The following is a 13938-nucleotide window of genomic DNA, read 5'->3' as shown; positions in this document are numbered from 1 at the left end:
CTCTGCGTAGACCTTCGTCAGTGCTGCTGTTTCCAAAGCCATAAAGGCGATCTAGTCGAGCCGACCAACCACTGAAAACGCGTCGCAGTGAAATTATTCACTCCATTCTCCCAGTCGCTTGTCCCGGCGGCCGCCGGCACACTAGCTCAACGCCGAGTTACCATGGAAAAAGGCCCTTTTCCTTCCTCCATGATGCGCCGCGAGCTGTGGGGGCGAGATCTAGTGCGGAAAACCGCATGGCGCTCGCGAGCTGTGGCCGCCGTGCTTTCCAAAAGTCGGTGCTAGTTGCTCGCAGCCGAAAGGCGTCGTCGCGCACGCGGAGGCGCAGAAAAAAAGAGCGGCAGCACACCCGGACTGGATGTCGCCAAGAAGTCCTTCGTGCAACTTGGGCGCTGAGAAACTCCAAGTTCTCCTACAGCAGGTCTGGTTTGCGAAGACGGGGCTCTTCCGGAGTATTGGTGTAGGGCAGTCGTTTCTCACTTTGTTCCGTACCAAGGCAGGACGCCCCTCCACAGAGCTGACCGATACCGACCAGTGGCACGTCAACATCCTACTGCTTGCGGCCCAGCAAGGAGTAGGTTACATTTTTCTAGTGAACGGATCTCACACGTTGAACTCACAGCCGAACTGGTCGCCTTTCAGCCGAAGGGAAAAGCTAATAGGCTAGAGTATTTCACGGTGTGTGTTTTGAATATTATAAGCGTCCTAAACTACTATGTCCTTCCCGAATGTATTTCTAATAGTGTATAGGTACGTTCTGGGATAATCAACGATCAATAGCCAATTACGACCGCTTAAATTATTCTTTTGCTGGTGGAGCAGAAGATAACGCTCAAACCACGTGATAACTTATCATGTCATGTCTACTGTCATGTGGGGAGGGCCAGCGCACCAGCAGCAGCCAGTGGACTACCGCACTAGGCGGCCCACCCACATGTTCTGAGAACATTGAAGAAATAAAGATGTTTGTAATCAATCAATCAATCGCGCGATCACCGAACCCCTGACAGCGAGAGTCACTGAACCAACTGGCGACAACCCTGCAGAGTTGTGCACAAGTGTAGTAGAAGTTATGGGCTTCAAATGCCTAAAATTACACCAAACGATTATCTGCAACGATGGAAACTAAACAAATTTTATTAATTCCAAATTTGCAGCTGCATAAATATTTTATAACAAAATTTAACATTTGTTTCAAAATTTAGACTGTTGCCAGACTTACGTGAATAACCTTGGTGGCCAGATTTCTGAACGAAAACTATCACTTCCCACTTTTACTAAAAATGCTCAGTGGCAACATATTGTTTGCGGGCACAAAAACAGCCTCATTTCCACAGCAATGAAAACAGCGTAAGTTCCAATCTTACAACAAAGACATTGTTGTTGAGCTTTCAGATTTTTTATGCAGTGTGGCCAGACGTTTGTGCTCATAATGGCAACTATTTCTATTCGCGGATATGTTCTGTTTTATAAATTCAAAATTTGTAGCTGCATAATTATTTTATAACAATATTTAACATTTGTTTCAAATTTTTTACTTTGTTGCCAGACTTACGTGAATAACCTTGGTGTCCACATTTCTGAACGAAAACTATCACTTCCCGCTTGTACTAAAAATGCTTAGTGGGAACTTATTATTTGCTGAGACAAAAGGAACCTCATTTCTGCAGCAAGTAAAACAGTGTGAGCTCCAAGCTTACAACAAAGACATTTTTGTTGAGCTTTCATATTTTTGATGCATTGTGGCCTGACGTTTGTGCTCATCATGGCAACTATGCATTTCTTATCGCAGATATATTTCGCGTTAGAGTAAAAAGTATTATTTTATTTTTTCTGTTGTGAGGTAGCAATAATTTATGAAACATCTAGTCTAAATCTTAGTGAGTCGTCTGCATCAACGATGTTACAGCGGCGCCTCGCATCGAGCGCCCGTACCCGCGGTCCGACGCGGCATTTCGCCCTGCAGAGGAGCTGCCCAGCCCATATGACGTTTGCATGCGCCCGATCCACCGCTGCAGCTGTCAGTAAGGAGTCCTGGGTGGTATCGCCACGCAGCCATAGGACCTGGAAGAGCATAAGACCGTCGTAAGACTAGCCTTCGAAGCCGCCAGGTCCCGAGGGATCTCGGCCGGTTGATAAGGACGCGGGGGGGAGGGTGGGGGGCAAGTCCGCCCTCCTGCCACTTATCTGAACTAAATAAAGTTTGTCTGTGCTAGCTCTGCGCGTAGCCCGTTCCAAGTGTTGTTAGCCCTCTTTTACCAACTAGCAGAGTGTTCATTTTTCTTTCATTTTGCTGCGCTGCCTTACGGCCACAGCAAATTGAATATTTTCTCTGGCCAAGTCGGTCCGCGTTTTGAGGCCAAGACAGAGGCGGGCGGGGAGCACATAGATCAGAACCCCATAAGCGTGCACGGCGGAGTCCGATTTGCCAGTCGCGGGTGTACTTCCGGGCGACGCATAAAATTTTCTGTGTATGCAGGACCAAGCAAGCGACACGGGCGAAACACTTCACGCGACGGTGCTGCTCTAGCAGCGCCCTACGAGGTCCACAAACAGTGCTAATTATTTACTGTCCAAAGTTCCTGCTATGCAGCGCGCGGGGCTGGAGGGAAGCGGCGGAGTGCTTGCCCTTTGCAAAAAAATACATATGAAAACAAAATGCATATTAAGGCAAAAAGAAATGAGCGCGCGCTGACACGCCGATTAACGGGGAGGACTCTGCGTAGACCTTCGTCAGTGCTGCTGTTTCCAAAGCCATAAAGGCGATCTAGTCGAGCCGACCACCCACTGAAAACTCGTCGCAGTGAAATTATTCACTCCATTCTCCCAGTCGCCTGTCCCGGCGGCCGCCGGCGCACTAGCTCAACGCCGAGTTACCATGGAAAAAGGACATTTTCCTTCCTCCATGATGCGCCGCGAGCTGTGGGGCGAGATGTAGTGCGGAAAACAGCATTGCGCTCGCTAGCTGTGGCCGGAGTGCTTTCCAAAAGTCGGTGCTAGTTGCTCGCAGCCGAAAGGCGTCGTCGCGCACGCCGAGGCGCAGAAAAAATGAACGGCAGCACACCCCGACTGGATGTCGCCAAGAAGTCCTTCGTGCAACTTGGGCGCTGAGCAACTCCAAGTTCTCCTACAGCAGGTCTGGTTTGCGAAGACGGGGCTCTTCCGGAGTATTGGTGTAGGGCAGTCGTTTCTCACTTTGTTCCGTACCAAGGCAGGACGCCCACCCACGGAGCCGACCGATACCGACCAGTGGCACGTCAACATCCTACCGCTTGCGGCCCAGCAAGGAGTAGGATGACATTTTTCTAGTGAACAGATCTCACACGTTGAACTCAGAGCCGAACTGGTCGCCTTTCAGCAGAAGGGAAAAGCTAATAGGCTTGAGTATTTCACGGTGTGTGTTTTGAATATTATAAGCGTCCTAAACTACTATGTCCTTCCCGAATGTATTTCCAATAGTGTATAGGTACGTTTTGGGATAATCAACGACCAATAGCCAATTACGACCGCTTAAATTTTTCTCTTGCTGGTGGAGCAGAAGATAACGCTCAAACCACGTGATAACTTATCATATCATGTCTACTGTCATGTGGGGAGGGCCAGCGCAGCAGCAGCAGCCAGTGGACTACCGCACTAGGCGGCCCACCCACATGTTCTGAGAACATTGAAGAAATAATGATGTTTGTAATCAATCAATCAATCAATCAATCGCGCGATCACCGAACCCCTGACAGCGAGAGTCACTGAACCAACTGGCGACAACCCTGCAGAGTTGTGCACAAGTGTAGTAGAAGTTATGGCCTTCAAATGCCTAAAAATTACACCAAACGATTACGTGCAACGATGGAAACTAAACAAATTTTATTAATTCCAAATTTGCAAACAAAATTTAACATTTGTTTCAAAATTTAGACTGTTGCCAGACTTACGTGAATAACCTTGGTGGCCAGATTTCTGAACAAAAACTATCACTTCCCACTTTTACTAAAAATGCTCAGTGGCAACATATTATTTGCTGACACAAAAACAGCCTCATTTCCGCAGCAATCAAAAGAGCGTAAGTTCCAATCTTACAAGAAAGACATTGTTGTTGAGCTTTCAGATTTTTTTATGCAGTGTGGCCAGACGTTTGTGCTCATAATGGCAACTATTTCTATTCGCGGATATGTTCTCTGTTTTATAAATTCAAAATTTGTAGCTGCATAATTATTTTATAACAATATTTAACATTTGTTTCAAATTTTTTACTTTGTTGCCAGACTTACGTGAATAACCTTGGTGGCCAGATTTCTGAACCAAACTATCACTTCCCGCTTGTACTAAAAATGCTTAGTGGGAACATATTATTTGCTGACACAAAAACAGCCTCATTTCCGCAGCAATCAAAACAGCGTAAGTTCCAATCTTACAACAAAGACATTGTTGTTGAGCTTTCAGATTTTTTATGCCGTGTGGCCAGATGTTTGTGCTCATAATGGCAACTATTTCTATTCGCGGATATGTTCTGTGTTTTATAAATTCAAAATTTGTAGCTGTCTAAGTATTTTATAACGATATTTAACATTTGTTTCAAATTTTTTACTTTGTTGCCAGACTTACGTGAATAACCTTGGTGGCCAGATTTCTGAACGAAAACTATCACTTCCCGCTTGTACTAAAAATGCTTAGTGGGAACTTATTATTTGCTGAGACAAAAGGAACCTCATTTCTGCAGCAAGTAAAACAGTGTGAGCTCCAAGCTTACAACAAAGACATTGTTGTTGAGCTTTCAAATTTTTGATGCATTGTGGCCAGACGTTTGTGCTCATCATGGCAACTATGCATTTCTTATCGCAGATATATTTCGCGTTAGAGTAAAAAGTATTATTTTATTTTTTCTGTTGTGAGGTAGCAATAATTTATGCAACATCTAGTCTAAATCTTAGTGAGTCGTCTGCATCAACGGTGTTACAGCGGCTCCTCGCATCGAGCGCCCGTACCCGCGGTCCGACGCGGCATTTCGCCCTGCGGAGGAGCTGCCCAGCCCATATGACGTTTGCATGCGCCCAATCCACCGCTGCAGCTGTCAGTAAGTAGTCCTGGGTGGTATCGCCCCGCAGCCATAGGACCTGGAAGAGCATAAGACCGTCGTAAGACCAGCCTTCGAAGCCGCCAGGTCCCGAGGGATCTCGGCCGGTTGACAAGGACGCGGGGGGAGGGTGGGGGGCAAGTCCGCCCTCCTGCCACTTATCTGAACTAAATAAAGTTTGTCTGTGCTAGCTCTGCGCGTAGCCCGTTCCAAGTGTTGTTAGCCCTCTTTTACCAACTAGCAGAGTGTTCATTTTTCTTTAATTTTGCTGCGCTGCCTTAAGGCCACAGCAAATTGAATATTTTCTCTGGCCAAGTCGGTCCGCGTTTTGAGGCCAAGACAGAGGCGGGCTGGGAGCACATAGATCAGAACCCCAGAAGCGTGCACGGCGGAGTCCGATTTGCCAGTCGCGGGTGTACTTCCGGGCGACGCGTAAAATTTTCTGTGTATGCAGGACCAAGCAAGCGACACGGGCGAAACACTTCACGCGACGGTGCTGCACTAACAGCGCCCTTCGAGGTCCACAAACAGTGCTAATTATTTACTGTCCAAAGTTTCTGCTATGCAGCGCGCGGGGCTGGAGGGAAGCGGCGGAATGCTTGCCCTTTGCAAAAAAATACATATGAAAACAAAATGCATATGAAGGCAAAAAGAAATGAGCGCGCGCTGACACGCCGATTAACGGGGAGGACTCTGCGTAGACCTTCGTCAGTGCTGCTGTTTCCAAAGCCATAAAGGCGATCTAGTCGAGCCGACCACCCACTGAAAACTCGTCGCAGTGAAATTATTCACTCCATTCTCCCAGTCGCCTGTCCCGGCGGCCGCCGGCGCACTCGCTCAACGCCGAGTTACCATGGAAAAAGCACATTTTCCTTCCTCCATGATGCGCCGCGAGCTGTGGGGGCGAGATCTAGTGCGGAAAACCGCATGGCGCTCGCGAGCTGTGGCCGCCGTGCTTTCCAAAAGTCGGTGCTAGTTGTTCGCAGCCGAAAGGCGTCGTCGCGCGCGCGGAGGCGCAGAAAAAATGAGCGTCAGCACACCGAGAGGGCGCTGCGGTCGCCGACGGGAGGGGACGCGCTTCTCATCGGCCCCTGCTATTATGCCAATTAACGCAGTGTTAATTTACAGTTACCGCGATATATTTGGTATCAAAGTGTGCGCGAAGGTGTGGGTCATCGACCGGTACCAGTTTTGACAGAGCGGTACGTGATTCTCCCGATTTACGAGGACTTTTCTCTGGTGAGGTGCTAGGCCTAGCGTCGGCCTACCACAAGTACGGCCACCGGTGGCGACGGGCCCGGCCGCTAGGCCTAACCCGACGACGAGTACGACCAAGATGGCGTCCGACATGGAAGTGGCCACGTCGATGGGAGACAACATAACGTCAGCGCCGAGCATCGGCAGTCTCGGCGGGCGTACGTCCATTGAAGTTCCCGGAGAGGACATTACACCGGAAGAAGCCGAAGGCTGGTCGGCCTCCGGCAAGCGCATCAAGCAGATCATGGCCGGGAAGGAAAACGGTGTCCGCCGCCACTACTCGCCAGTCTAGACCCAAGACTAGGGCCAGTTTTGCTAAGAGAGTTGCAGCCTCGGTAACGAAAGCGGCGATGATGCCGATAGACATGCCGAAGGAAGACACCAAGATAGTCATGAGACCACGGGGAGGTCTCAACGTAGCGAGAACTGAGGTTTCAATAATTATGTCGGCCGTCATGACGGCGGTTCGAATAACGAAGGAAGAAGCCAAAGCAGACACCCTCTGCACGAACGTGCAGCAAAACATCATCGTGGTCAGCACCCCGGACGAGAGGCGTGCCACGCTGTACTCTAAGGTCAAAACCCTAAACGTAGGAGACAAGGCATACGAAGTCAGCGCCTACCGAACGGCGCCGGACGGCACGGTCAAGGGAGTCATCCGAGGCATAGCCGTACACGACACCCCGGAAGAGATAACCGAAAACATCGTGAACCCATGCAACCCCCTAGCGGTGGAGGCGCACAGAATCGGCAATACAACCACAGTGATAGTACTCTTCGCCGGACAAAAAGTACCGAACTACGTCAAGTATGGCTCGATATTAGTCAGGTGCGGGCTTTACCGCAAGCACTTTGACGTGTGCAGGCAATGCGGCAGGATCGGCCATAGAAGAGACGCATGCCCGAATCCCAATGCCAAAGTATGATTCGGCTGCGGAATCGTGAACCCCAGCGAGGATCACAAACGCGAATGCAAGCCCAAGTGCAAGCTCTGCGGGGGACAGCATCCAACGGGCGAGAGGGAATGCAAAAACAAGTACAACATGCCGTATGTGGTCAAAAAACGGCAATGGGAACGGAAGATGGAAGCCATGCAGCAACAACTGGATCCGAAAAGCTTTCCGCCGCTGCGAGCGCCGTCTGCTGAGAGACCCCGCCGGGATTCGAGGCAGCGCGACAGCAGCCGCAAGAGGGACAACAGCAAGGGAGGCAGGAGCGCCAGCCGCCACAGACCGTCGCAGTCGGGGGAAAGAGTCACCTGGGCCGAAGCAGTCAAGGCTAACATGACAGAGAAAAGACAACCACCGGCGCAAAACGCCACGAAGAAGTTCCAAGAAGAGAATGGAATGGTAATAAAAGCCCTAAAAGACGAGAACGAGAAGCTAAAGCAGAGAATCGCCGAGCAGGACGCAACCATCAAGGAAATCAACGCGAAGCTAACGACATTAACTGCGATGCAGCAACAGCAGCAGCTGCTGCCGAAGCCCGCACAAGAGAGGGAACAAGAAGAGATAACCGAGGACGAACTAGAGGTCGAGGTGGACCCGAGAGCCACGAAAACGGCGGGACCGGCTCCCAAGAGGAGAGCCATAGAGGTCGCCAAGGAACGAAAGACAATGGAGAGAATCGAAAAACAGGACGTCAGACTCGACCGTCTGGAGGCGACCAGCAAGGAAACCAACGAACGACTTACTGCGCTCGCGCAAACGGTTCAGCAGATGACAACGAATATACAGAGCACGATCCAGAACATGATGGCGCAAATGCAAGCACAGCTGCAGACGCAGATACAGGCACAAATACAATGTATGGAAGCGCAGATCACCGCCAAACTGCAGCAATCATGGACGGGACAGCAAGTACAGCAGCATCCACACCCCCAGTGAGAGACCTCTTGGTCTGGCACTGGAACTGCAACGGCTTTACCGGCAAGAGCACAGTGCTGCAGCAACACTTGCAGCAACTAACGAGGAAACCAGACGTCATAATGATTCAAGAAACACACAGCGAAGAGACGCCGAAACTACCGGGCTACCGGTCGCAGGACAGCCCGCCGAGCAAAAGGAACACGTCCAAGGGCAAGGGCAGAGGGGTCTGCACCTTCGTTAGGAGAGGGATCACCTTCGTGGAACACGAAATGATCGGCAGAAGCGCCATCGAACACTGCACGGTGGAAGTAATCACGGGAAAGAAGAGGAGGGAGAGCACTATCCTGGTGAACGTCTACAGCAACCCGTCCCACGGACAACAGAAATTCAAGGCACTGTTCCACAAGGCAGCTTCAGTCGCGGGAAGCAATACGCTCGTAGTGTGCGGAGACTTTAGCGCACCGAGCCAAGACTGGGGCTACCACAGAACGACGGTCAAGGGGAGACCGCTGATGCAAGACCCCACCGACGTCGGACTGAACCTAATCACGGATCCGGCCTTTCCCACCAGGATCGGCACATCTCTTCCGAGAGACACAACTCCGGACCTTACCTTCATCAAAACTGAAGGAGGATCAAGAGAAGCGAAATGGAGAAACACGGGCCAAGAGCTGGGCAGCGATCACTACATCGTAGAGGTCGTCATACTGCTCGAAGGCCAAGGCAACACCGGCATAAGAAAGCATCGCATTACGGACTGGGACGCCTTTCGAAAGGCGCTACCCGCGGTGCAAGAGGACATTACGGACATCGAGCAATGGGCGGCCAACGTCGTTGAGACGACGGAAGGAGCCACCAAAGAGCTAGAGACGGACGAACGGATAGACAAGATGGACAGTCGGCTGGCCCACCTGATAGAAGCCAAGCAGTCCATAAAGGCGAGGTGGCAGAAGCGACGAACCAACCGAAGTCTAAGGAAGAAGATCGCCGAGCTCAACAGGCAGATCGAGGTCCACTGCAGGGTGCTATGCACCCAACAGTAGAACGAGGCCTGCAACGAAGCCGACGGACAGATGCACAAGGGCAAGACGTGGAACATGCTGCGGCACCTCCTCGACGAAACCAAGACCAAGGGCCACCAACACAACAACCTGGCCAGTATCCTACACAAGGCAATCTGCGAACACGGGGAGGACGAGGTCAAGCGGCGCTTGGACGCCAAGTACCTGCCGACCACCCCCACGGAAAGACACCCGGATTACCAAGGCAAGGAGAACGAGACGCTAGATCGCGACATCCAGACCTGGGAAGTAAGAGTTGCCCTGCAGGAACTCAATGGAAGGTCTGCCGCGGGTCCCGATCGAGTGACCAACAGAGCGCTCAAGAACCTCAACGAAGCGGCCATCGAAACGCTCAAGAACTTCTACAACAAGTGCTGGCAAGAAGGAAGGCTACCCAAGCAATGGAAAGCAGCCAAGACGATCCTCATCCCCAAGCCTGGCAGGCCGCCCAACATAGAGAACCTCAGGCCGATCTCACTCACTTCGTGCGTGGGAAAGGTCCTCGAGCGCGTTCTCATGAACAGGTCGCAGCGTTACCTGGAAGAATCGGAGCTTTACCCAAACTCCATCATCGGGTTTCGGAACAAACTCGGGACGCAAGACGCCATGATCTTACTGAAGAACGAGATCATCGACGATACGACGGGCACCAAGGACAACAGAGCCGTACTCGGGCTGGACTTGCAGAGCGCCTTTGATAAAGTGAGGCACTCGGCTATCCTGGCCCAAGTATCCAGGCTAAACATGGGCAGGAGGACATACCAGTACATCAAAGACTTCCTGACGGAACGAACCACCGAAATCTGTGCGGGAGACCTACAGCTCGAAGAGAAGAAGCTGGGCAGCGTCGGAACTCCGCAGGGGTCGGTGATCTCCCCGTTACTCTTCAACCTCGTGATGATCGGGGTGGCCACCCGGCTACAAAGAGTAGCGGGAGTCCGGCACACCATCTACGCCGACGACGTGACGCTATGGGTACCGGGAGGAAGCGACGGACACATCGAGACAACGCTGCAAGAAGCGGTCAACGCCATCGAGGAGCAGCTGGACGGGTCTGGACTCGTTTGCTCCCCGGCCAAGTCAGAACTGCTGGTGATTCCCCCGAAAGGATCGTGCAGGAAAAGAAAGAATATGGAAGTCAAGTACGAGCGCTCAAGATCACGGTCAAGACGGCGGGAGGACAGGTAATACCGGAGGTCGAGAAGATTCGGGTACTCGGGCTGCTCGTCCAGCGAAACCGAGTCAACGGTGACACGGTCAACAAGCTCGCGGGCAAGGCGGCTGCGGCAATGAGACTCATCAAGAGGGCGTCCAACAGAAAAGCGGGGATGAAGGAGGAGAGCCTGACTAGGCTCGTTCAATCCTTCGCAGTTAGCCACATAACGTACGTGGCCGCCTTCCACAACTGGAGGCCGATCGAACTTAACAAGATAGACGCCACCCTACGCAAGGCGTATAAGGCGGCACTCGGTCTCCTCGGGGGCACGAGCACCGAAAAATTCATGGCGCTGGGAGTCCACAACACACTGGACGAAATAGCCGAAGCACAGAGAACGGTGCAACTCGAGCGTCTCTCCGAAACGAGAACCGGAAGACAGATACCGCGGGACCTTGGCCTCGAACCGAGGGAAGGCAAGCAGCAGAAAGACGTACCTATACCAGATAGCATCAACAGAAAGCTCAGGGTCTTCCCGATCCCGAAGAACGTGAACCCCGAGCACAACAGGGAGTGGAGGTTGGCGAGGGCCAGGGCTCTCGTGGACCTCCACGCCAGAGAAGAACGCGCCGCCTACGTGGACGCGGCAGAGTATCAAGGGAGCACCGACGCATACGCGGCGGTGGTTGTCGGGGATCGACGGGTGCAACGAAGACCGCGGTGAGCGTCCGGACTCGAGAAGCGCACCGGGCGGAGGAGGTGGCCATCGCCTTGGCCGTTTCCGACCCCGGATGTACTACAGTGTTGTGTGACTCTAGCACGGCAGTGAAGAACTACGCCAAGGGTAGGGTATGTAGTGAGGCCGCGAGCATACTGCGCAAGGCCGAAGACATCGGACGCAACAGTCCTGTGGTGATCAAGTGGTTTCCGGCCCACATAGGCAGTGACGTGTCGGAACGCGGAAACGTGAACCACAACGAGACGGCCAACTCGGCAACGCGAGGACTAACCAACCGCGCGGCTGAAAGCACGGCCGACTCGGAGTCCTGGTCGCAGCGCAGTGCCAAGGACAAGATGACCACCTTCAACGAAATAGTGAAATGGTACAGACTGAACAGACAGACTATGCCGCCACCTCACCCGGGGCTTACCCGGAAGGAGGCAGTGTTATATAGACAGTTAGAGACGGGGTCCCTGCTCACCCCGGTGCTAGCTAAGCACGTGTGTCCGAGTGTGCACGCGAGCGACATATGCAGACTGTGCGCGAAGGAGAGAGCCACCGCGGCTCACATCCTTTGGTACTGTAGCGTAAATCCGCGCGAAGCCAGCGAGAAGACGATCCCGCCGCAGCTAGAGGCTGCAACGAGGAGCTGTGATCAAAAGACACAACTCAAGGCCGTCCAGCAGGTCTTGGCAGCTCTCGAGAGGCAGCGACCGAGCGAAACCGAGGAGAGGGGGGCGGCACCCCCAGGAAGGGGGCGGCGGCCCTCTCGAACCCGCGGAAGTAGCGAGGGACGTAACAAGACCTCAAGGAGCACAACGCCCGAGATTGACGTAGTGGCCGCGTCGCGGTAAAAGCTTGTCCTCCCTGCTTGGAGGGAGCCTAACCGACTCTGCAGGCTTTCTAAATAAAAGTTGTTCTCTCTCTCTCTCGCAGCACACCCGGACTGGATGTCGCCAAGAAGTCCTTCGTGCAACTTGGGCGCTGAGCAATGCCAAGTTCTCCTACAGCAGGTCGGGTTTGCGAAGACGGGGCTCTTCCGGAGTATTGGTGTAGGGTAGTCGTTTCTCACTTTGTTCCGTACCAAGGCAGGACGCCCACCCACGGAGCTGACCGATACCGACCAGTGGCACGTCAACATCCTACTGCTTGCGGCCCAGCAAGCAGTAGGATGACATTTTTCTAGTGAACCGATTTCACACGTTGAACTCAAAGCCGAACTGGTCGCCTAGAAGGGAAAAGCTAAAAGGCTTGAGTATTTCACGGTGTGTGTTGTGAATTTTATAAGCGTCCTAAACTACTATGTCCTTCCCGAATGTATTTCTAATAGTGTATAGGTACGTTTTGGGATAATCAACGATCAATATAGCCAATTACGACCGGTTAAAATTTACTCTTGCTGGTGGAGCAGAAGATAACGCTCAAACCACGTGATAACTTATCATGTCATGTCTACTGTCATGTGGGGAGGGCCAGCGCAGCAGCAGCAGCCTGTGGACTACGGCACTAGGCGGCCCACCCACATGTTCTGAGAACATTTAAGAAATAAAGATGTTTGTAATCAATCAATCAATCACGCGATCACCGAACCCCTGACAGCGAGAGTCACTGAACCAACTGGCGACAACCCTGCAGAGTTGTGCACAAGTGTAGTAGACGTTATGGGCTTCAAATGCCTAAAAATTACGCCAAACGATTATGTGCAACGATGTAAATTAAACAAATTTTATTAATTCCAAATTTGCAGCTGCATAAATATTTTATAACAAAATTTAACATTTGTTTCAAAATTTAGACTGTTGCCAGACTTACGTGAATAACCTTGGTGGCCAGATTTCTGAACGAAAACTATCACTTCCCACTTTTACTAAACATGCTCAGTGGCAACATATTATTTGCTGACACAAAAACAGCCTCATTTCCGCAGCAATCAAAACAGCGTAAGTTCCAGTCTTACAACAAAGACATTGTTGTTGAGCTTTCAGATTTTTTATGCAGTGTGGCCAGACGTTTGTGCTCATAATGGCAGCTATTTCTATTCGCGGATATGTTCTGTGTTTTATAAATTCAAAATTTGTAGCTGCATAATTATTTTATAACAATATTTAACATTTGTTTCAAATTTTTTACTTTGTTGAAGACTTACGTGAATAACGTTGGTGGCCAGATTTCTGAACCAAACTATCACTTCCCGCTTGTACTAAAAATGCTTAGTGGGAACTTATTATTTGTTGAGAAAAAAGGAACCTCATTTCTGCAGCAAGTAAAACAGTGTGAGCTCCAAGCTTACAACAAAGACATTGTTGTTGAGCTTTCAAATTTTTGATGCATTGTGGCCAGACGTTTGTGCTCGTCGTGGCAACTATGCATTTCTTATAGCAGATATGTTTCGCGTTACAGTAAAAAGTATTATTTTATTTTTTCTGTTGTGAGGTAGCAATAATTTATGCAACATCTAGTCTAAATCTTAGTGAGTCGTCTGCATCAACGATGTTACAGCGGCGCCTCGCATCGAGCGCCCGTACCCGCGGTCCGACGCGGCATTTCGCCCTGCAGAGGAGCTGCCCAGCCCATATGACATTTGCATGCGCCAAATCCACCGCTCCAGCTGTCAGTAAGGATTCCTGGGTGGTATCGCCACGCAGCCATAGGACCTGGAATAGCATAAGACCGTCGTAAGACAAGCCTTCGAAGCCGCCTGGTCCCGAGGGATTTCGGCCTTTTGACAAGGACGCGGGAGGGAGGGTGGGGGGCAAGTCCGCATTCCTGCCACTTATCTGAACTAAATAAAGTTTGTCTGTGCTAGC

The 13938-nt window shown here is 51.2% G+C and overlaps 1 pseudogene; it reads left to right on the top strand.

The window, feature by feature from the left end:
• The first annotated feature begins 2905 nt into the window (after nt 1-2905).
• LOC149357609 (uncharacterized) lies at nt 2906-13709 on the top strand (annotated as a pseudogene).
• The last annotated feature ends 229 nt before the right edge of the window (nt 13710-13938 follow it).

The sequence above is a fragment of the Amblyomma mixtum genome, chromosome 3 (genome assembly GCF_055824585.1).
Source record: "Amblyomma mixtum isolate Tamu chromosome 3, ASM5582458v1, whole genome shotgun sequence".
NCBI lineage: Eukaryota > Metazoa > Arthropoda > Arachnida > Ixodida > Ixodidae > Amblyomma > Amblyomma mixtum.
This window is presented reverse-complemented; position numbering and strand designations above follow the sequence as displayed.